This window comes from Montipora foliosa, chromosome 4 (genome assembly GCF_036669935.1).
Source record: "Montipora foliosa isolate CH-2021 chromosome 4, ASM3666993v2, whole genome shotgun sequence".
Lineage (NCBI taxonomy): Eukaryota > Metazoa > Cnidaria > Anthozoa > Scleractinia > Acroporidae > Montipora > Montipora foliosa.
The window spans coordinates 36,062,845-36,087,787 of NC_090872.1; the positions used below are offsets into that span (position 1 = coordinate 36,062,845).

General features: G+C 39.2%; 1 protein-coding gene, 1 long non-coding RNA gene and 1 other non-coding gene across 7 annotated transcripts in view; 2 read left to right on the forward strand and 1 right to left on the reverse strand.

Moving 5' to 3' along the window:
* The window catches only part of LOC138000719 (allene oxide synthase-lipoxygenase protein-like), a 33,031-nt gene extending 23,207 nt beyond the window's left edge, over positions 1 to 9,824 (reverse strand). Inside the window, exons 1-2 of one of the 5 annotated variants that reach the window (XM_068847337.1) lie at positions 9,743 to 9,824; positions 5,030 to 5,096 (exon numbers count right to left, since the gene is read on the reverse strand). The gene's annotated coding sequence lies outside the window, so the exon portion shown is untranslated. Of the gene's footprint in view, positions 1 to 5,029; positions 5,097 to 8,268; positions 8,532 to 9,742 lie in introns of those variants that run through there. The other 4 variants (XM_068847336.1, XM_068847342.1, XM_068847343.1 and 1 more) reach the window with 4 other exon arrangements.
* Positions 9,825 to 10,728: 904 nt separating this feature from the next.
* LOC138000722 (uncharacterized) lies at positions 10,729 to 20,858 on the forward strand. The gene is made up of 3 exons (XR_011123184.1): positions 10,729 to 10,806; positions 12,433 to 12,599; positions 20,745 to 20,858. It is a non-coding gene; the product is annotated as an uncharacterized lncRNA (long non-coding RNA).
* On the forward strand, positions 12,168 to 12,240 carry Trnav-aac (transfer RNA valine (anticodon AAC)). Its single transcript has one exon. It is a non-coding gene; the product is annotated as a tRNA-Val (tRNA).
* Positions 20,859 to 24,943: the final 4,085 nt, after the last annotated feature.

The following is a 24,943-nucleotide window of genomic DNA, read 5'->3' on the forward strand; positions in this document are numbered from 1 at the left end:
GACTTTAACGGAAATTGAACCCGTGACCTCGGCTGAAAAATTCAGGACTTGAACCTGTGATTGCTAAAATTGCGTCCATAACTGCGAGGATCATAGCTTCACTTGATTTCATATCCGCAGTTCAGTATATGATTCGTTTCATATATCATTTCGTTCAAGATTATGACTGCAAACTCAGTTTGTTACGTTGGGCTGAATTTTAAATAATTGCCCTAAAGTTGGAAATGTCTCCTTCGGCTAGAATTTCAAATTTTTGGGTGGCAAAAGCGCTAAAGTGCCCTCACATAGCCTGCGAAGCAAGTGTTCCTGTTCGACACCAGAGATTCGAAACGATTTTTCGCAAACTGGCCGCGCGAAAGTTGGGGCAAGAGACTGAGGGAGCACAACGATCGAGAATTTTTCTGTCGGCTGCAATACTTCGCGCGGCATTAAGCTGGCCGCCTCACAAGCCTCCCTTCTTCGCTCGGTCTGCTCGTTGGCAATCACACTGGCAAATTCTGCATTGATCGCTCGGTGTTTCCTCTGTCCGTCGGTTTGTTTTGACGGAAGTCAACATGTGTTAACATGAGTTTCTGTTATTGGCTAATTTGTTAACGAGACGTCAATCAGCATGTGTCAAGTCAACCAATAAAAGGGGGGCGTTTTTCGAAAATAAGGGGTCTTCTTGCAAGCGTTCCCTCAGTCTCTTGCCCCAACTTTCGCGCGGCCAGTTTGCGCAAAATCGTGTCGAAGCTCTTCTGTCGAACAGGAACGCTTGCTACGCAGACTAGCCCTTACATTCTTCTTGAAATTTCAGATGCGCTGCATCTCGGTTCCATGATACAAATTTTTTTTGAGCTAAACATAGAAACTGTCATCCGTGTAACTCTTAGAAGAATTAATTAGGACAGGGTTTCCGAGTTTGTGGATTTGTTTGTTTGATTAGTTACGGTAGTTAGGTGTGAGTCCATAATTAGTTTACACTCCGTTTAACACGTTGATGAAGTCTTTATTAATTTATTATTATCATTTGTTTTGAGATTATAGTTTCAAATTAAAATTTTGACGGAACAGTGAGCATGTAACAATTACATAGATTTACAATTTCTGGGCCGGGTATTCAGCATTTGCTCACAACCTTGTTTGTGTTCGTAACTTTTACATATAAAGGCAATTGCACGTTATTGTGGAAACGGCTAAGACAATATCAATTAACCATAACAAACCAACATACACCAGTATATTCTACAGTCCACTTGATGCACTGAACGCATTAAATGGAAGAAACTGGTGCTTTTTGCCCTTTGCTCTTTGCTCTTTGCTTACTGCTCACTGTATCTAAGCCGAAAGAAAATTTCAACCCTTCTAATCCAGCAGGTTAAAAGGCTCTGACCCGATTCTTTATTTACCACTGAATGTAATATAAGGGATTTTGATCATTCGCTATGGGAAAAAACTCAACTATAGACAGAGTTCATCGTATTCATTAGTGCGACAGGAACAAACTTTAAGACGCAGTTGTCATGACATCTACATTAGTCTACTTTGCTTCACACACATAAATTAACTCATAAATTAACGAGGCATAGTAGATCACTACAGTTACGATCGATTCTGAAGTAGTTGCAAAACATTAGATAGTTAATCCTGGGAAAAGTAAACTTGAGTGGGACTTTATCGAACTCATTGTTTCATTTAACAAATAGGCGTTGCCTTTTGATGACAGATGTATTTTGATCAGACGATTCGTGATTGACACTTATTCCGTACATTGACCTAAAATCATTAGCTTAGAGTTTTAAACCAGTTGTCCAGAAGAATCGAAAGAAGAGAGAAGTCGGTTTCATAGCCTATTTAAAAATCCGCTTACCTGAACCTGCTAACCTGTAGAGTGAGACCGTTTTAACGACCCGCCACAGAAGTAAGTTTCCAATCACGTTTTCTGAATTTGCTACGAGATTTCAGATTTTATTTGAGTTGTCCTGATTTCGAATTATATATTTATTTCTTTTAGATCGAATAATTATTAAAGACTTGATAATATTATACGGTTTGTGGTGGTCGCCTGAGCTGATCAGTTCCGAGTAAGGAAACACTCATACCTCTGAAATTGGGCGCACACTAAGAGCCAAACATCAACACTAATCAGAGACTATACTAGAATTAACGCACAAGTCAAACTTGCCTTAAAGCCCTTGGCTTAAAGCCCTAATATCAGCTGTTAGAATTGACGGTAAGCCTCTTGGAAATTTTACATGAATAACTGTGTATTCTCGCGCGTACGTTCATAGTGCTCTGCAGCTTAGCTGGGACGTGCGGCCAGCCAGAGTATGTTTTTTGGGATTTTTGTCTTAAACAGGGTCTCAAATCGGAATTCTGTCTTAAACAGGGTAGGAAAATCAGCGATATTTGTCTTAAACTGGGTCAGGGTATATCGAGTCCAAAAATAAATAAAGATCAAAAATAAACGAGATCATGCAAATGGATTCAAATAAAATTAATATATTTAGCACTCAGTGACTTCTATTGTTGTTTTTGTCTTCGAACATTTGACGTTTTCATAGCCTTTCTCCTCAACTTGTTGGAGGCAAGGAAGGACGTACTCTCGCGGTTAGTCATGGATGGAGACAACAGTCGCAACTGTAAATTAGCTGAAAACTCTGACCCTTTAAAACTGAATTACTTCAAATTTTCATATTAAGCAAAGGTACAAAAGGATCTGAAGCAAGCCTGAAGGTTCATGAAAGGAGCTTTAAGAAAACAACACGACCTTGGTGTCGCACCACTTGGGATATACAACCATTTCAGCATATTTAGCAGGATTGGGACCCACGGAGACCTTAATTAGATCCCAAATCATTGATTGCAGTTAAAATGCTAGTCGCTCTTGTCTCAACAGAGTAGGCCTGAGTACAATCCACCGCGAGTTATCTCGTAAGTATATCGCTGTGTGCCGGCCTATACACAGCTAAAGGAATACCTTAAGCGGACATAACCTTTCAATTTAGAGGCAAAGAAGTCAGTTTTTTTATTAGCTTGAGGTGACGACACAAAGCTACTTCGAGAGAAACCCAGCCAAGGTGGACTCAAGCTGTTATATCTCCTGCTGGCATTGACATTGCATCATACAAACCGCATAGCACCAGGCCTGTTTCCACATCTAAAGCTAAATCAGCATCAGCTCCAATTGATGAGATTCTAAAAACAGTAGGCTGGTCTTCTTCTTGATCATTCGATCAATTCTATGACAAAACTGACCCATGCACTTATTTTCTACTATAAAGGGCTGTTCCACTGTCTTACTGAAAGTTGTCTTTTTCTCCTAATATTGCCGCCTTATTTTTAAAATCTCGTGAGATCGATCCCTCTTCAGTACTGACAAGATAGAATTGAGAAATTAATGAAATGAGAGTTTCCTGTAAGGGATCACACACCCACCCTGAATCATCTTTACATGCTATACCGTCTTACCCACCCGGCACATTGGGTTCGGCCTTCGCTGAATTTTGCAGTGTATTCATGTTGTCTTTACATTCGGCTACACTCACATTCGGCTGTGAATACTGATTTTGCAGGCGGCGAGCTATCTTATGTGATCTCTTGGGGCAGTTTGCTGAATCGATCAACTTCATTTTACAGGTAAGTCTCGTTTAATCTTTTTCATCTAGTAATAGTTGACACTACAGTCACTTCAGCTGCTCCCTCTGTTAAGTATAGTTGCACACAGAATTCAATGCGATGGATGGCCCAGATCGAGGAACGAATGGCCGTTTACAAACGCAGCAGCTTTAGCTTTAGCGTAAGGCAATTGATGTTGAAGCGGGAAGAGAATAAAGCAGAACTGAATATGAAAGGGCGTTGGATAGTTTGGTGTCGTTGGAAACGTATGGAGTAGGGCTGTGGCCATGGCGGCCTCGGTGATATATCAGTCGAAGCCGTGAGAAACTAAAGATAACACAAGCTAAGTTTTTACGGCCAGCAATTTGTAGGGCCAGCGCTTTTTTGGAATTGTAATATACTGCAAGGGGTGAAGTTTTAGTTGGTCTTGAATAAAGTAATGAATGGCCACTAATATTGCACGGTTTCAGTAATGTTAATGCTTTATTTAGATGTCCTTGATCTGGATTATATAACCTCAGATATAACTGACCAAATGGATAGTAAGAAACAGGAATCGTTAAAATCTGCCCTACAAAAGAGCTGAAACTGATCCACAGTCTCAAGAACTCAACTTAAAAATATGTTGGCCCATTTCTTCAATCCAAAGTCGTGTTCAAGAATGGTTATCACATCCGCTTTACACGCAGAAGGTTGTCAATTCAAACCTGACTGGAAACACATCTGTTTTGATGGCTAGTTACCAAAGGGGAAAAAGTGTAATGGAATTTCCATATTCCAGAAAATGGTATTGCACTTTGCAGAGCGTTCAAAAACGGAAGGTGTAGTATGCATGCCCTGTTGATCAGCCGGGTGGAATCACAACATCTTGTTCGTTCAAGTCTAATCAGATAAGGATTATCAATATAAACCGTAGGCCCCTTCATACGGTAAGTTCCCTATGGGACGTTAAAGAACCCACACACTAATCGAGAAGAGTAGTGGGTGAGGTCCCCGGTATTGTGGCTGTCCTGATCTCTCCAGCAGAAGTGGCCGGCTTGACGGTAATGTCTCTAAAAAGGCTTGTGGTGAATGAGGCCACGAAAGCAAAAACAGCCATAAGTCAAATAGGGACTTTTCCCAGTGCTTTGATATGTAGATGTAGATGTTTCCGGAATATCAGCTTTCATGCAAATAGCATCGACAAGACATACGTGTTTCGAAAAACCAGTTATTACCTCTCGCCCATTTTAATGCAACAATCTGCATGGTTGAAAATGAAAAAGAAAACAGACCTACAGTGAAATGCAGCCTTATTTAGACAATTCTTTAGATGCTCCAGACTGGTTGCTCAGTGGTTTCTCTGTAGCAATAACTTTACTTGCGACACGCCTCTTGCCCATTTTAAAGCAGCATTCTGCACAGTTGACGATAAAAAACAAAACAGACCTACCGTGAAATGGAGCCTCATTTAGACAATTCTTTAGATGCTCCAGATTTTTTGCCCAATGGTTTCTCTGCTGCAATAAAATACATGAGACACGAAACCCAAAACAAAACTCGTAATGCCACATGGTCTAGGGGTAGGGATCTGGCGCTTTCACCGCCGTTGGCCGGTTCAATTCCCGCTGTGGGAATGACGCCATCTCTAGTAAATTAACCTGGCCCCAAATTATTGCACAAAAAAGTAAGGGGGTGGTCTAACTTCTGAAAGTTCAGTAATAACAACCTTAGACATTCGCAGACTAATAACGTCACAAACGTTTTTATATTGATGTGGATAACGTATGCAAATGAGGTTACGTGACTTGTTACGGCCACAAAATTCAAAATAAAAACCGGCAACGGCTTATGCTAAAATTTATTTCACTTCGCTACTATTAGATTAGTCAAAATGGTAAAAGAAACGAACTGTGCTTGGCCGTTGTGAAATATGTCGTGAGTTTTGAAAATAGACGGCATTTTGTACTAGTGCCGATTCCCCTATGGAAAAGGATTTCTTTTTTCGGACACTTATTTAAAATTATCTTGAAATGTCCAAGCACAGAAATAATGTACTCAATAGTGTTAACATCATCAAGGCAAATGCAGCCACCAGAAAATGATGAACATGTCACATGATAATCATGATGGGACGCAAAAAGCCCTAACTGTAAGTACTTCAAAGGAATTCTAGTGCTGCGTACTAGGAGTCCTAACATACTTTTCATTGAGAAGCGCAAGTTTTGACACTGCAGGTGTTGTAATCCGTTACAATGTCATGGAGCAGTCATTTTATTGGAAACGACACAGAGACCTCCAGAGAATATGATCCTCAGTGAACTGTGCGTTCTCTTTTGATGGCGCTGAACGAGATGTCAAATCCGTAAACAATTATTACAGGGTTGTTTGGAAAGGAAAGGAAAGGAATTTTATTTAAGTGTCTAGTGGATTTAGCACTGGAGCACTAATTGGGGACACTGTAAAGTGAAATTAACAATCAACGCAAATCAAGGCAAATGCAGGTTTTTGGGGAGAGGGGAAACCGGAGTACTCAGAGAAAACCTCTCGGTGCAGAGTAGAGAGCCAACAAACTCAACCCACATATGACGCCGAGTCGAAGAATCGAACCAGGGCCACCTTGGTGGGAGGTGAGTGCTCTCACCACTGCGCCATCCCTACATGGCGGATCGAATTTGGAAGAGAATCATCTAGACATGTGAAAACGCTAACGAAGAAAGATCAAACCAGAGGAAAGAGTGGAAGAAAAGGAAACCACTATTAGCGACAAGAAATGTTGCAAGAGACATTTCAGCGGAAATTACTCGAAGAAACAAGTACAACATTGTTTCACGCTTAAGACCTGAAATGGGAAAATCCTTATAGTTTAGCACGGTAGTGAGAGAACTGTTGAAAACAATGGTAAATCAAAGGATGTTGCCAATATACAGTGAGAAAAATTTCCCGCTCTTCTCCCCTAGAATGCAGTTAAATTTCTTATAAGCTTCCAGCAACGTTGGTCAGAATTTCGTTTTACTCTGTTCCTGTGGGGTCGTTTCGATTACTAAGGCTAATGATCATAGGGAATATGTAGCACTTTAAGTTAATCTCTGACAGATGATGTAGTGGCTTCGGTTTACTTTCCTTTGGCCTTCTCACTATCATAATCACTGACGCTGAAGCGTTTAGTCTTAATTCTGTTTCTGGTTTGCCAATAGCGCTGACGTATGTTGAATTTTTGTGTGCATTGGGCAATCGAGGCGACAGTGAATTGTAAAGAAAATAGCATCATGTAAATCGACTTCAATTAGGAATTAATAGGTTATGGTGACGTTTTGTAAACGAGCTTTTTAGAGAGCTTTCAAAAATTTTTATTGGGATTACCCCTTTTTATTGGGATCTAATTTTCTTCCCTTTGACTCCACTTTGGAAAAGATCTTACGATTTATGTTATAGTGCACTGAACAAAATTTTCTCGGTATAATGAATTTTTATCCAGGTTTGAGTACTCCTTTTGTAATAGCATTTATTTTGATTTTTTTAAAGCTTTGTCATGTTAGTTTTTTAATAGAAAACGACTATCGTACGTTCCCGTCAGTGGTTCCACGTGATCGCCATAGTAACTTCATTGGCGGAAGAAATATGAATTCATCGGTAATGTCGCAGGCAAACTCGGAAAAAGAGTCCGCGAGTGCTCCATCGAAGTAGTCAAACCTATGATCTTCCATTTACTAGTTGGATGCTCCCCTACAGGAGTTCTAGCGACTCTACAACTTTGTCCAGAAAGAATTGAGGGTTTAGTTGAGTGCGCTACACCTTGCAAGTAATCGTTGGGAAGATTTTGTAAGACCAAAACCTCTACTGGGTGAAGGAGCATTAAACGATGTACAATACAAGAAACAACACTTCCTTGTGACTCATAGACAATCATATTTAAAAAAAGAAAGATTAAGGCAACTTTATATCACAGTTTGCCGTCATTTAAGGATCGATTTGTCCTTTACTGGAATAAGACTTAACATAAATATATACATGTACATGTACATTTTGCAGCGCACTCGGCAAAGTCTCTGAATTTTGGCCGTTCCGGCTTAGGTGGCCTTATGCATTCTAACGCAACCTTTTCGAAGCATTACTACAGGCCAGGACGGCCTCTTATCGGCTATTAACATGATTAAAGACAATAAAAACCCGCCAGTTCAGGTGAAAAAACACAACATGCATTGTTACAAATTATCTAGTAAACGGCTAAACCTACTTTCCACGTTACATCAAACTGTTTGAGGTGTGTCAGCCCCCAGTTCAGATGAAAAAGACGCAACATACATTGTTACAAATTATCTAGTAAACAGCTAAACCTACTTTTCATGTTTCATCGAACTGTTTGAGGTGTGCCACCTTGTCTCTCATATACCGGGCTCTGAAATCGTTAATCATTACACATGTACTGGGAAGTGAAAGCGTTAATCATTACATGAAAGCAGTGAAGAACAGAGGGCTGAGAAATAGTACTAGAGGAACAGTGGTTACTTACTGAGGAACAGTAGGCTTAGGGGAACAGTGGGCACAGAGGGTACAGAGGAACAGTAGGCACAGAGGAAACTTATGCACCGAGGAACAGTGAGCACAGAGAAACAGTATGCACAGTATACAATGGATAACAGAACAAGAAACCAGAAGACTAAAAGCCAGCAGTTTTAAGGGTTAAGTTACCTTGAATTGGGACGTGGCTGCCTCCACTCTTTTTACACAGGGAGTCGATATTGTTGACACAACCCAGTTACCTCTTTACTGAAACCCAATGAATTCGTTGAATTAAGGGTGGACCATTCCTGCACATTGACAGATCTCGAGAAAGTGGTATAGCTTCTTAAAAAAACTCCAGCAACAGAGAGGGCAAAGAAAGGTAATATAGTTTGCCAAACTCTTACTGCGAAACTCGGAGATCCGTGAACATTAGTGTGATTATTTATAGTATCCTATTGTGGGTTTTACTGTTCTTAATCACTATACATACAAAGTTGAAACGTCCTTCATATCTGGCTGCTATGTCGTGGATAATGGAACCAAATCAATCATTATCTTTAAGAAGATTACAACATTTTTTTTCTTTTCAAGACATGTTTCGATGTTGCGAACATCATCGTCAGTTACAGGATATTTGAAAAACCGTTAGGACTATATAACAACTAGGCGAAACATGCATAATTAATTATGATTAAGTGACAAAAATTACATATTTGAGTGAGTTACAAAGTGTTTGAAAGAATGTAAAGCCTAAAGCGTAAGTGTCAGGTTGACGTGATGAACTTGTTGGTTTAAATTAGGCTTTTCCCGATTTATATGCATAACCTCCTTAAGTTTAAGTTGAAATTTAGTAGGGGCGGAATCAAGAATTTCGAAACAATCCGCACAACAAGATTGACGACAACGTTCTGAGCTTAGTAAATGTTTATGAATGTTTCGCCTAGTTGTTATATAGTGCAAACGATTTTTCAAATATTCTGGAACTGAAGGTGATGTTCGTAACATCATCACATGTCTTGGAAATTTTAAAATGTCGTAATCTTCTTAAAGACAACGATTTGCTTTCTGCTGTCTAGACCTTTTGGTTCCATTATCCACGAAATACAAGGTTCAAGTTTTTCATCAAATGAAGCCCTTTAAAGAAAACGACAAAACTTTTAAGATTGTAAGACATGTTTCGACAGAAATTTCTGTCATCTTCAGTTGATTAATGTACAAAGTGTTAGAACTTGAATTTATAAGTAGGAACAAGTGCTAATTATGCTAGTAACAACGGAATGTACATAACACGTGACAATGTGAGAATTAAAAGGATAGTTTAAGATTTATCTAACGTTTTGTACATTAATCAACTGAAGCTAACAGAAATTTCTGTCGAAACATGTCGTATATTCTTAAAAGTTTTGTCTTTTTTTTTTAAAGTTCTGATTTGCCTGCTAATATCAAGATGATGTGGAAATAGAGCCCTGCTTTAAAACTGAATTTGTTTTTTCCATTCTTTTACAAGCGCTCGCGAAGCCAGGAGATGCGATTCATTCACCTTGTCTTCCTTTGATTGGATCAAGAATTGGACCAAGAATTGTTTGTTGGAAGTTTTTTCATGATCACTAAGCAAAAGGTGTGCGATAAACCATAATACTACCCTTTACTAAAAACTTACCTGTTTCCACCTTTTCTCCGGGATTCTCAATGAGTGCTTTGTTTTTCGAAGGCATGAACTACGATATTAATAGCGCTTGTCGACTTCGTCCCAAGTCTTTAAACCATGATGTGGAGGGAGCATTCTTCAACTTTGATAGATCACGTGTCTCCGCTTTAATCGAGGGCTTTTGTAATGCTATACCCTCTCGATAATCCTCGACGAATATCAACGAATTATCCGAGCAACAAATAATATCACAAACAGCGGGATCGGTAATCAGAATTCGAAGTACCTACATGCAATGTGTTTTAGCGCGAAAGTAGAAATCTGTTTTATTAGTAGTTTTCTTTCTCATTGGTCGCCTTACGGGTGTCATTTTTCGTTTCTTTTGGGTTAGTGACTCGTTCACTGATCTCTGTCCCCTGTCTCACTCAAAACTGGCGTTTTCAAAGAACTCAACTGAAAATAACTTAAGATTGTAAGTTAATGATCTTCAAAGGTACTTACTAAAATTTGAACAATTTCCTTATTAAATGAATTCTTCTAGTGATTTATTTGTTGCGTCAAAGATCGAATTGATTTACCTACTCCAGGTTACTTAGGTAAACAGCTGGGCAGATAAGCTCTTTGTGCTTGACGTGTGGGTCTCTGTATGTGTATACGGTAGGTTTCTTTTGACCGGGTTTGGCACCATATACCTCTTAGATAATAGCAAGGCGTGGCCACTGACTGTGAAACCGTATCTGACAGCACCTTTTTGCCTTTGTTTAGCCTGCGCATTCGAGCAGTCAAGCATGCTCTTCATGTACCTCGAACCCCTGGGAGCCTTCTAGCAGGCTAGTCTTCGTAGAATAAAACTGTCAGTAACCGTTTGTCAATTGTGACAACAAAAAAACGCAGGATTTTTTTTCCTTTCTTCCACCCTTTTTACATTGGAAATCAATATTGTTGACACAACCCAGTCACCTCTTTACTGACACCCATTGAATTCATTAACGGTGGACCATTCCTGCACTTTGACAGCTCACGAAAGAGTGGTATAGCTTCTTAAAAAACTCCAGCAACAGAGAGGGCAAAGAAAGGTAATACAGTTTGCCAACTCTTACTGCGAAACTCGGAGATCCGTGAACATTGGTGTGATTATTTATAGTATCCTATTGTGGCTTTTACTGTTCTTAATCACTATACATACAAGGTTGAAACGTCCTTCATATCTGGCTGCTATGTCGTGGATAATGGAACCAAAAGGTCGAGACAGCAGAAAGCAAATCGTTATCTTTAAGAAGATTACGACATTTTTTTTCTTTCCAAGACATGTTTCAATGTTGCGGACATCATCGTCAGTTACAGAATATTTGAAAAACCGTTAGGACTATATAACAACTAGGCGAAACATGCATAATTAATTATGATTAAGTGACAAAAATTACATATTTGAGTGAGTTACAAAGTGTTTGAAAGAATGTAAAGCCTACAGCGTAAGTGTCAGGTTGACGTGATGAACTTGTTGGTTTAAATTAGGCTTTTCCCGATTTATATGCATAACTCCTTAAGTTTAAGTTGAAATTTAGTAGGGGCGGAATCAAGAATTTCGAAACAATCCGCACAACAAGATTGACGACAACGTTCTAAGCTTAGTAAATGTTTATGAATGTTTCGCCTAGTTGTTATATAGTGCAAACGATTTTTCAAATATTCTGGAACTGAAGGTGATGTTCGTAACATCAAAACATGTCTTGGAAAGTAAAAAATGTCGAAATCCTCTTAAAGATAACGATTTGCTTTCTGCTGTCTCGACCTTTTGGTTCGGTCCATTATCCACGAAATACAAGGTTCAAGTTTTTCATCAAATGGAGCCCTTTTAATTTAGTTTAACCCTTATCATGCTGAAATACAGATTAGAAAACAATCCCTGAAACTGGCTTTTTTTCCAAGTAAACATGACTACGAGACACCCTTTTTTGCGCCATCTCTACTAAAATAATTACAAACATACCTTTGATCTGTTAAATTGTGAAACGTGAAATGGTACTGATCAAATGACAACATTTTCCAGATGTTTGAGACACGTATTTGTAAATATTTGATCTGGAATATCACATTGGTAGATGCAGCGAGATAACAGAATTTTTTTTCGGACATGGGAGATTATAACGCCTATCCCGACCGCAAGAAAACGATCTTAGCGTGAAACTGTACTTACAGTAGAAGTAACTTGCGTCCCCTCATGATATCATCCTACATAGCAGTTAAGGTCCCACATCTTATTGCAACGATGTCTTGAAGTTATTTCATGTTATATATGAGGGATCAATAGTTAGACCATTTATTTTCCTAAAATAGATCTGGGCCCAGGCCTTAATTCACCTGAGATTACTTTCCTCTTGGGCTGCCCGGTGTAAGGGCTTAATGATGCGTATTTTCCTCTGTAAGGAATAGAGTGGTTTCTGTGTTGTAGTGGTTATCACATCCGCCTAACACGCGGAAGATCGCTAGTTCAAGCCTGGCCGGAAATATAACGCATTTTGATTCCACAGAAAGCGAAAAAGTTGGACCTGCATTAGGATTCCTGAAGGGCACATCAACCGCGATGTAACTCAGAAACATTGAAGTTTGCACTCCTATCAACGACCACCATGTTAAATTTAGGGAACACTGTCATGGCAGATAATAGAAAGGTACGATTTCCACACTAATTTGTTTTGCAGAGCAGGGAGCCAGAGGGAAGGTTTATTGGTCCTTCCAAACACCACCACCTCGGAAATACACGTGGCTTGAAAATAAAACATATCATGATGTAAAGGCAACCTATAAGGGAGTCTTTTTTGACGTCGCTGTTTCGTTAGGATACGAGTTCGCTGACAGCAGAAATCATGTAAGTGACAGGCAAAAGAACTTGTTAAAAGTAGATATACCTTTACTTCTAAGCCTTGTAGCAAGGAAGGTGAGCGCGTTATTGGGCATCAAAAAGTGATAAATTCTTAGCTTTGCAAAGGCGGAAATGAACCATAAAATTCTAGTAAATTTCTCCCGTGCATACGATCAAATACACACTGCATCCAAATCAAGAGGAACATGAACACGGACAGTCGAACTGTGGAAGATTCATTTTGACATTCCAAGAGGAACGATTACTTCCTTACGAGTAACACACTAATATAAGAACCCTGTAGTCTTAACATTATGAACACGTAGTTTATGAAATGCATAAATGTTTAAACAAAGCCTTTGCGGCAGTGTGTTTTTAGCCTGCTGATGGCATTAAACCAGGTACTTTGATAACAAAGAAGATCCCGATAGCGTGGCCACAAAATTTCTCCAGTTCACACGATTAAACAAAGACTCCACCCAAATGAAAAGCAATACCATTGCATAAATATTTCATGGATGTTAAGCATTGATCGTTATTTCACAACCTGCTGAATATGGGCTTTTTGGAAGATTCAAACAGTCAACTGTTAGTTCCACAAAATCTCGTCTATTTACACGATCAAACGAACGTGCAAGACACAACTTTTAACATTTCGAGAAAAACACTTACTTTATGTTGCAAGATGTAAAGGTAAAGAATTGAGCCATTAATTTAGTCCCTTGATTATACTTGTGGGACGGCGTATGGAAAATGAACACTCAAATAAACACAGCGGCGTTTAGAAACCCAACAGGAAGGGGCACTGAAGCATATGTCTATTTGCAACGTATTGGTGGAGTGAAACTTTTAAAGAACCCAGTCTTTTAATATAAAAAAACAACAATCCAATGCGGCTCGTTGACTTAATGACTGTTTTTTCTCTCTTTTCCATTAACTTGCTTTGAAAACTATGCATGTTTAAAAGAATTAAGCACCATTATATTTTTAGTTAATGACAACACAAATGAACTTATACTTTAAAAGTTCCTGCTAGTGCAAACAACATATACAAGAAATGACAGCATTATGGGGTCTAAAAATCAATAGTATGAACAGATGATTTCTCTTGTTTATGACATGGAACAAGGTTCAAGCGACCGAGCTTAAACCTCAGCCCCAAAATTCTTCTGTGCACACGATCAAAGAAAATCGGCACCCAAATGACGGCCAACATGGACAGGAGAAGTGTGAAGGATTCATTTTGCTATTTCATGAAGAACAATTACTATCTTTATCACATACGAGGCAATAACATTGAATGCTGATTGGCTGAGACGGAGGGCATTTTTGTTAATCCCGAGGACACTTTTGGTAATCAAGAGGGCATCATTACTTGATCCTGATTGGTTAACAGTTGCTTCTCCAGAGCAAGCGCAGTTCCGGCTAGCATGCAGATTCTGACTCTAAACTGCTTTCTATCCACATGTCAATTAAATTTAGCTCTATTTTCGTTGACAGCATCGATTTATTGAACTGAACTTCAACCAAATGAAAGCATGATAAGTAAATTGTTATTTGTCACGGCATTGAACGCGCTTCCCTCACTAATTTCGCACTTTATGTAATAAACATGTAGTCACGTTGTGCCCTGTGCAATTGGGGATTAATTTCACGATTAATTTCACTTTGTGAAATTAATCCTTAATAGCCCTCGGACCCATGCGATTACATAAACTAAAAAGTAAAATGGTAAGATGAAAAAAAAAAGTAATTACATGATCATGCAGGGCATGAATGCCACGGTCTAAGCAAAGCAGTGCTATTTTCAACCTGCTGAAGGCATTCCACAAGATTCAGGTACCGTGATCACAAAATGTTTTCCCGCCGTTTACACCATCATGTCATCATGAACATTTTACGGATGCTTAAGCCGATATTTTACAACCTAACGATGGACCTTTGAGAAGATTCAGATACCGTGAACAAAAAAATTTCTCCTGTTCACGCGATCAAACAAAGGCTGCGCCCAAGTGATAGGCAATATGGAAATGCAGGTGAAGTGTGGAAGATTCAGCTTTTGGCATCAAAGAAGAATGATTGCTTTCTTAACAAGTCAAATAAAATAAGAAAAAACATTTAGCCTGACCCCGAAATTGACCATAAAATCTCTCCTGTTCATACGTTCAAACAAAGACTGGACCAAAGTGATAGACAATGTCATGACATAAATATTTCATGGCTGTTGATTAAGCCGTGATGCTTTACTGCTCAGTGATGGGACTTTTGGAAGATTCAGATAACTGTTACCACAGAATTTCTGCCGTTCACACGATCAAACAAACACTAGGGCAACATGGGCAAGCGAGTTAATTATAAGTGGGCAAGATAAGAGAAGAACTAGTATAGTGAGAGCCTTTAGTCTTTTGACTACGCTTGTGGTACGGTGTATGGAAAATGAACACTCAAGTAAAAAAGCAGCCCTTAGAAACCGAACAGAAAGGAGCATTAGCAAATAAACCCAGTCGTTTCAAATTCAGAAAGGATAATTTGCATTTTGGTCTTTAGTTGTAGACATACAAAATATAATATAAATCAAAACGGCTCGTTTATTATTGTTGTTTTTTTCCTTCTTTTCCATTAAATTGTTTTACGAAGTGTGCATCTTTAAAAGAGTAATCATCATTTTATTTTTAGTTAATTACAACAGAAATGAACTCATACTTAGAAGTTCCTGCTCGTGCAAACAGCATATACAAGAAATGACAGGGTTGAGGCTTCCAATGATCGATAGTATAAACAGATGATTTCTATAGTTCACGACATGAACAAAGTTCAAGCAAGAGAGCTTGAACTAACCCTAACGACAAAATTTGTCCCGTGCGATCAAACAAAGTCTGCATCCAAATGATGGCCAACGTGGACAAGAGAAATGTGAAGGATTCATTTTGGCATTTTAAGAAAAACTGTTACTATCTTAACAAGTAAAATAGTAAGGAACAAAAATAGTAGTCTTATTACATGGAGATACAGGCCATGGATGTCTAAGCAAAGCAGTACTATTTTCAACCTGCTGAAGGCATTCCACAAGATGACCGAGATGACAAAAAGTCTTCCCGCCGTTCACACGTGCACCATCATGTCATCATGAACAATTTACGGATGCTTAAGCCGACATTTACAACCTACTGATGGACCTTTGAGAAGATCCAGATACCGTGACCAAAAAAATTTCTCCTGTTCACACGATCAAACAAAGACTGCGGCCAAGTGATAGGCAATATGGACAGGCGAAGAGTGGAAGACTCAGCTTTTGGCTTTAAAGAAGAATGATTGCTACTCCTTAACAAGCAAAATAAAATAAGAGAAAACCTTTAGACTGACCACGAAATCTCTGGGCCAAAGTACTAATAGACAATGTCATATATACAAGAAATGATAGCGTTCTTGAGGCTTCTTAAGATCGATAGTATGAACAGATGATTTCTCTCGTTCACGACATCAAACAAAGCTCAAGCGAGAGAGCTTGAACTAACCTTAACCACAAAATTCTCCTGCGCACACGATAAAACAAAGTCTGCACCCAAATGAAGGCCAAAATGAACAGGAGAAGTGTGAAAGATTTATTTTGGGACTTCAAACGTTTTTAAAAAAAAGTATATCAATACTATAATTTTACTTTTTTTAAGATGATAATATTTTTTTTTTTGGTCTTATTATCACGAACATCAAGGCATGAATGTTGAAGCAAATCAGTGCTATTTTCAAAGCCTGCTGAAGGCATTCCACAAAGGTGAGGTATCGTGATAACACAATGTCGACCGTTCACCCCATCATGTCATTATGAACGTTTTATGGATGGTTAAGCCAACATGTGTTACTTTGCAACCTGCTGATGGATCCTTTAGGAAATCTAGATACCATGATCACAAAATTTCTCCTGTACACACGATCAAACAAAGACTGCGCCCGAGTGAGCGGCAAGTGTGGAAGATTCAGCTTTTAGCTTAAAGAAGAACGATTGTGCTGTTAACAAGTAAAACAAAACAAGAAAAACCTTTGACCTGACTACAAAATTGACCAAAAAATTTCTCCTGTTCACACGATCAAACAAAGACTGCACCCAAATGAGAGGCAATGGGTGTTAAGCTGTGATGCGCTATTTCACCATGATTGGCCTTTTGGAAATTTCGGATACTGTTATACCTAAAGATTGTCTGTTCACACGATCAAACACTGAAACACTTGGCCAATACGATTAATAACATTTGGTGCAAGACACAACTTTTTTGACATTTCGAGAAGAGCTCTTAATATCTTTTAAGATATTAAAAAATGTAAAATATTGAGCGCTTAGTCTTTTGATTGCGCTGGTGGAACCGTGTATGGAAGATGAACGCCCAAATAAACATAGCAGCGTGTATAAATCCAACAGGAACTGGCAAGCAAATGTCTACTTATGATCCACGTAGCTTCGATCAAAAGTTTCTTCCGTTCACACGATCAGTCATCATATGAACATTTTATGGATCAAGTTTAAGCCAGGATGTGTCATTTCACAACCAGGCGATGGACGTTTCTGATCAGAAGACCGGGATACCGTGAACACAAAATTTCTCCTGTTCACACGATCAAACAAAGGCTGCGCCCAAGCGCTAGGCAACATGGACAGGCGAAGTGTGGAAGCTCTCGAGGAGAACGATTACTATCTTAATTAAAGGGTAAAAGTACAGAGCCCTTAGTCTTTTGGTTAAGCTCCGTTGGGGCGTGTATGGAAAATAGCTATTCAAAATATATAACGAAAACCATCTGGAAGGGGCAAGCAAATTTTCATTTACAAAGCGTGGTGGAGTAGAAGAAGGACAACAAATCCAGTCAGTAGAATTGCAACCCATGCTTTCTGCATGCAAAACCTTAGGACAGGTTCAACACAAATTGAAATGCAACCTGCCTAAATGTTACTGTTAAATCGAAAGAAAATCTATTTGATGTCTCAACTTAAGACATTTGTCAATAGTCTGTGTCATGCAAACATACTCGCCAGGGTTGTTGGAAGCAATGAGAAAATACTGTCCAGTCAGAACGTCAGTTGAAATCCACAAACTTTTCCCTGCTATTTGAATGAAATTTAATAAGGAAATGTAATTTCTTTCCTCTATGCCACCTTAACAAACGTTTTCCTCATTATACACTGTAGCATTTGAGAACCTTGGGTTCTCAAATACTGCAGTTTAATATTATCATGTTGTTTGAAACCAGTGTTCGTGATAAGCGTATCCATCCAAGAGTCATGTGGCGAGTTGTTTAGTGGTAGTTGTTGCACATCTCATCAAGCCAGAAAGCCAGATCAGACTCTCTCTACAATTTTTTTTTCAGTTTAATTAATTTGATTTTGTTAAGGAATTTATAAGGATTTTGAAAAGTCAGTGTTTTTTACAATGTATATTTACTAATCTACTTGACTACAACTTTTTAAAAGGCATGATATTTTTGACGTGCATCATCGAATTAAGAGGACGGTGCTTACATAATTAGCATAACAATTATTACTTTACTTAAACTAATATTAGTTTTGTCGTTTTTTTTTTTTTACTGTATCCATCACTCTTTGTTGGAAAAGGGAATTTAGAGTTGAATTTTTCTCGAAAAATATTGTATGATTCAGTTTTTTAAATTAGTCAATAATGAGATGAATATAATTGTATTAAATTACTGAACCGCAAATAATACATCTTTTGTTATCAATAGAACGCGTTTTACTTATTTATGGAATAACCTTTCTGCAAAGCAGAAATAGAGGTAAATTAAAAAACACCAAATGTTTTCCTTAGATGTTTCTAAATTATTTGATTTGATTTGCACAATCAGTCGTCCATCCACTTGCCCATGGAAACAAAAAAATGACAACAAACCCGCTTGCCAACCCTGTTTCAAGAGAACCCGACGGCCGCCTTACTGAAGACCTCGCACACTCCCAAATACGTGGCATATGATTCACACCACCTCTATTCTTTAAAACGCAGTGTTCGTCTCCCAACGAAAACCTGTTATCTCCCAAGAGAAGAAACATGGGTCATCCGTTCTTGTGTCTGTGTCTACTGGCTAACCTCTCTCTCTCTCTCCCTCTCTCTCCCTTGTATATTACCAGACCAGAAAAACTAAGCACCAATGCTGAGCCTACCATCGAGTTCCGATCTGCTGCGACTTTATCCTATGTCAGAGGCTGTCCCAACAACTTCGTCGAATGAGACGTTTTCAAGTTGGAGGCTACATTTAGATCACACCTGATAACGCATGGGCCTTTGACCTGGCTAAACATGATGGCGTGGTTTAAAGAATCGCTGTGAGTGCGGTGAAATCTACATCGACGAGACTAAAAGACTCATGCGTCGGTATCCAGTACACAGCCGTCCACAACATCGGAATGACCTGCTTTGGAATGAGGTCATGTGTACCCATTATTCTCATGGGTACAAATGCAACGTCGAAGAGTCAAGTCACATAAAACTTCAGCAGGGATAGTGGAATAGAAATTTCAGAGGCATAATTGTCCACAATCAAGAAATAGAACAACAGAAGAGCCATACAAGGTGACAGCTGACCGCCCAGTGAAGAATTCATCACAATAAGGAAGATAGAAATACACCAGTTACAGCAACGGAAAACCAACAATTGCAGCAGAGCATCGTACTTTATAGCGTGACGCGTAACCAGTAGACCTCATCGCCTGAAGAAGACTAGCAATATGCTATCTAAACGTCGCGATCTTCACCATTGTGTGTGACACGTGCTAACATCGTAAAACAGAGATCGCAAATGCTCAGATGCTGGGAATTGTGTTCATTACCAACACAAAGAAGGTATTAAATACAATTCTAAAATCGCTGAGCCCATTTCAGTCAACATAGTCGGAAGCTGGGAGGAGCCGCCGAACATGTGATTGACGGTAGCGAAAAACGCATTTGTCGATTAAGCTTTGAATTTTAGAGTCCGCATGTTATCGCAGTAATGAAAAATTATTATTTCTGGGCCTAAAAGAATCATTTCTTTAAAACAGTGATGCCATCGAGTCTCACTATGAAAAAAAAAATCTTTTTAAGGATTGTTGTAACCTTCGAGAATGCAGCAGGACATTGTCGTCTAATGTGCCAGATGTATATCTGCCAGCAATTATCATCGTCACACCTTCATACGACACGGGCAGGGACACAACAACAAGAAGTAGCATCCACTTCTGTTAAAGATTTAAATTAGCACACTCAGCAGTCCCCAAAGTTCTATTCTCTCAGATCCGCTATCCTTCCTCGCCTCATACCGTCCGCTACTCTTCTCTTATTTACTTCGATGCACGTATGAAAATAGCTGTCTCCATTCTGTGACCTACTGAAAACTTTCAATTGTTATGACATTCCAAACATTGACAGACCTTAGGGCGTTTTACCAAGTGTTATTGCAATGTATTTTGGACCGGCCTACAGGAAGTTACTGAATAGGACGGTCTTTCGTTGTCTAATCTTATCACGCAAAAGACAGTAACTACTCCTTGAAAGACGATGTGGGACAAAACGTTTAGACGAAGGAGTTTTGAGTTTGAGTGAGGCTTCAGCACTTGGCTAAGTAGCCTGACTTGTGGCTGTTATACACAATTGTGGTCTCATTCACACAGAAGTCCTTCCAGCTAATCCTGCCAAGCCGACCACATGCTGGAAAGGTCAGACCACAACACCGGGAACACTGTCCCCTACTCTTTTCGAATAGTGTGTGGGATCTTTAACGTCCCACAGAGTTAATGAACAAGGGTTGTGAGACGGGACCTCCGGCTTATCGTCCTTATCCGAGAAGACTAGAGAGTCTAACCATTTGCAGATGTAATTACAAAGGCAGCACTTTCTCCTCAGTTATTTAAAGACCCTGAGTGTTGGTCCAGCCGGAGTTGAACTCACGACCTCCCGCGTGACAGCCCGGCAGTGCTCAACCAACTGAGCCACCGGTGCGCGATTGAAGTGAGTGAAGTGATCTTTGCAGTTAAACGGACAAAAAGTTTAGTTATCAAGGGAACGGTCAATAAAGTTGTCCGTTTTGTACATTTTGAACATCTTGTCCGCGGTAAAAGTGCCCCTTGTAACTGCACCGTATGTTTGATCTGAATCAGCTGTTTAATTTTTGCTGCAGATGCCACGCAAAACCTCGATGCGTTTGGCCTTGCTCGCTTTTTCCCACAATGCATGACGTTTGCAACCAGGATGCATTGCCTTATGGAGGAGACTCGCTTTGAGCAGGAGTAGCGAAACAAGGGCGACGTAGTTATTGACTGAATGGGAGGGCTGTAAATAACTTGGATGTTTAAAAGGGACAAGATCCTCTGAAATCGCATCGTACGGAGCAGTACGTGTTCCTAGCAGGGCCGTACGGCTTTTTCCGGCCCTGCTAGCGCTAATGCCTACGGCCCTCGTACCCGACCTTTGCCAAATAGTTTTACGGTGAAAGCGCGCGCGGGGCTGTACAGGTCACATGATAAGAGTGATGATTGACCTCTTAATAAAGATTTTGGAGCTTTCGCCCTTCATTGTACTCACGTCTCCGTTTTCAGCTCAGATCCATCCCTGGCTAACTTAATCCATCAAAACTTTCACATAGCTACAGATTCTTTGATCATAGTCAAATTTTTAAAGTTGTCGGGAGTTCAGATAACTGTCAAGCATATTTATCAGGAGAAATGATATCTTTATGAGAAGAAATGATTTGGTCATGAAGTATCAATTGCAATCTAATTCGATTTTACAAAAATGGATCAATCTTTTTTTGTTAAAACCTCTCAGTCTGTGTACTCGGCTCAAATTGCTCTGAACCCGGGGTGCGTTTTATAGCCGAGTATTTTCGCCCAACAAATCATAATGACCTGTCAAAAAACTGAAAAAAAATTGATCTTGAATTCTTTGCTTTTTTACGCACAAGAACACGCCTTTTGATTGGTTCTCATCTATCATTCATCTATTAAAGGACAGACTCATAGCTGACGTCATCATCACGAACTGTTAATTCTTTAATTCTTTTTTTATTCTTTTTTTCGTCAAAAAACTGAAAAAAAATTGATCTTGAAGTCTTTGCTTTTTTACGCAAAAATAGAGCACACATTTTGATTGGTTCTTATCTATCATTCATCTATTAAAGGACAGACTCATAGCTGACATCATCTCGAGCTTTTAGTTCTTTATTTGGTTTTAGTAAATTTTCAGCTCCCACTATTGGATTTCTAGCTTTTTGATTGGCTAAAAAACTCCGACTATGAGCCAATAGTCGAGGTTTTACGTCATATGGAAAATAGTGCGTCAAGATGCTCTTTCCGGACGCTTTGTAAGATTGTGGAAATAAAAATCGGCGGCAAAACCCGGTTGAGAATTTACTAAAACAATTATTCAATTCGCCCTTGTTGGATATGAAGTGATTATAACCAACTCGCGCTACCCGCTCGTTGGTTATTTTATCACTTCATATCCAACTCGGGCTCATGGAATAATTTTTATATAGCCTCATGTCCCTCTTTTTTCTTCTTATCACATTTTGACGTCATCTGTGATCTATTACTGAACAGACTCACGGCAACATGGAATCTATTTGTTAAATGTTTTTATTTAGAGTTTGCTGGCCTTAGACAATAGCACTCTTTTCTATTTGCGTCAAGATTTAGCGCCCAAAGGATTATGGGATTAAGCATGGGTGTAGGGATGGCTCAGTGGTGAGAACACTCACCTCCCACCAGACCCACCCCGTGTTCGATTCCCAGACTCGGCGTAATACGTGGGTTGAGTTTGTTGCTTCTCTAGTCTGCACTGAGAGGTTTTCTCCGGGTATTCCTGTTTTCCCCTCTCCTCAAAAACCAACATTTGACATGATTTGTGTTAATTGTTACTTTCAGTTTACAATGTCCCCAATTAGTGCTCCAGCGCTAGAACGACTAGACTCTTATATAAATAAAGTTCCTTCCTTAAGCGGACAAATTTCAGTCCCTTTGCGATAAGGCGTTGCGATCTATTTTATCAATTGTGGACACCGCTATGGCATCCAACTTCTTATTTCTACTTTATAGTTACATATACAGCTTTTGTCAATTGTGAAAATGACGGAATTTGGTACTCAAGAGTACGATGGCAAGGTAGAAAAAAATAGGCACACATTGCGTAAGTGTGGTAGTCCAGTAACACAGCGCTTTATTCCATAATTGTCAACTGAGCTGCATTTTGTTTCCAGGAGATTCAAGCTGTCTTTGCGTAATATGTAGGTCTAATAGTGCACGATATTGTTTTGGTGCCGTATTGAAGCAATAGAGGACGTTTTTCGTGTTTCAATCGCCTCGTCTAAACACGAGGGGGAGTTGGGAGAATTCGAGACAGTTGCAAACCCGAGACGCAGTCGAGGGTTCGCGGCATAACTGTCGAGAATTCTCCCAACTTCCTCGAATGACAAATGAGAGAGGCTAAGCGACTTTTCTGTGGCAAATGGCCAGGTCATCACAGGAAAAATTGTTTCAACACAAAAATATTCACAAGGCAACATGGATCTCGGCAAACGGGAGAGTGAACAATCAGATGGACCATCTTTTGATCAGTATGCGGTTGAAATATGCGGTCCTCGACACTAGAGTGAGCGGGGGGCGATGCCAACAGCGATCGCTACCTCTATTGCTTTTATAAAATATTTCTCAAAGACAATTCGACAAATGAAGGAAACAAATGGAGGAAAATTCTTGATTGAAACAGATTTTCTTGATACACGCTCATATTTCCTACCAGCCAATCAAAACGCGCGTCTGACAACATATAACCAACCAAAATTCGTGTGATGTCACAGCCGTGTTTCCATACTCTCATCTAATCACAGCTATTGACCAATGAGAGTGCGCGTACTATCCTAATTATTTTATAAATAATTATAGTGCCATGAGAAGACGTGTGATTACTAGTAAAATACTAAACCCTACTAAAAGGGAATCGAGAAACCTTGGCTTCGAAGCTGACATGTTGATCATTTTCAAGTTTCCTTACATCTTCTTTTTAAACACAAGTTAAAGCACGTATTCTGAGCAGTGACAGCTTTTCAAGACAAACGTTCGCTGTAGTAAAGTATTTGGATGGGAGACCTCCAAATATACCACTTGCTGTCAGAAACATAGGACCGAAAATTTTAAGGCTCAAAAATGCGAACGAAGCAAGGTACAGATTTCGTTAGCCTTCTTCATGCAAACAAATATTGATGCAAATTAAATAAATGTTGATAGTCTGTTTTTAGGAAGAGCAAAAGGAAGTTTTTAGGAATTAAAGTATTTGCCATCAGCAACATAATTTGTGACATGAAAACGACATAACTTTTGTTCCGCGAATATAAAAAGTTATCATCAGCGAAACACATTTTGGGAAATTTTTGCTGTTTTTGTTAATTTGGTTTTCTTTCCTTTAAGTGTTATAAAGTTTGACAGAAATTTGCGAATTCAACACAAAGATCACAGTCACCCAATTCTTAGCTTTATTAGCTTGAGGTTGACAATCGTTTCTGCAATTTCAAAAATTCACTCCGCTAGACGAGGTTATTTATAACCAGGTAGTTCCATCGTTTGGAAATAGCAGCTGCTTTATGAATCATCAGCGTCACAAACTCTTGCCGATTTTGGGGCTCATTTGGTGCAACTGAAGCACACTTACACGGATCTCACACTCTTACACTCGTACAACCCGATAACATAGTGTCTGGTACAGTGCACTAACACAAAAAACAACAACATCAAAACTGTCACGGGGGATGACTGAAGGAAATATAACCTATCGACGTGGCGAGAACAGAAATGAAGTTTTAGATTAAGTACGGTAATATCTAAAAATACAAGTAAGTATGCGTTGCTTTTTCAAGTCTTCCAGTCATTCAGGCCACTAAGGATAATATTTAGAGGACTGGCTATGTACGTACCTGGGAAAGATCTTCTCATCAACAATATGATTAGAGCGTAAAATGTAGGTCGATTTCTTCCAGCGTCGTTTCCGGCATTCAAATCTTGTCTTGGTACCTCCCTTAACATCTTACACCTTGATTTTCTCAAGTAGTCTTTATAGCACTGAAACAAAATCCAAAGAGAATTAAAATCCGAATATGAACGGAGTTATATGTTGATCCTTTTTAAATACTTATCTCAGTCTTGAATCAAGCAAGGACTTAGTCTTTAAATGCGGTTTCCGACTTCTAATTCGGTGGATATGATCGACAGCTAAAATCAATACACCTCAAACTTCTGCTATGATGTGCTGCAGTACAGTCCGCGAAATCGTTGGGCAAGGGTCGAACTGATATGTTTCTGAAAAAAACTTCAGAATTTAGGGCTTAAA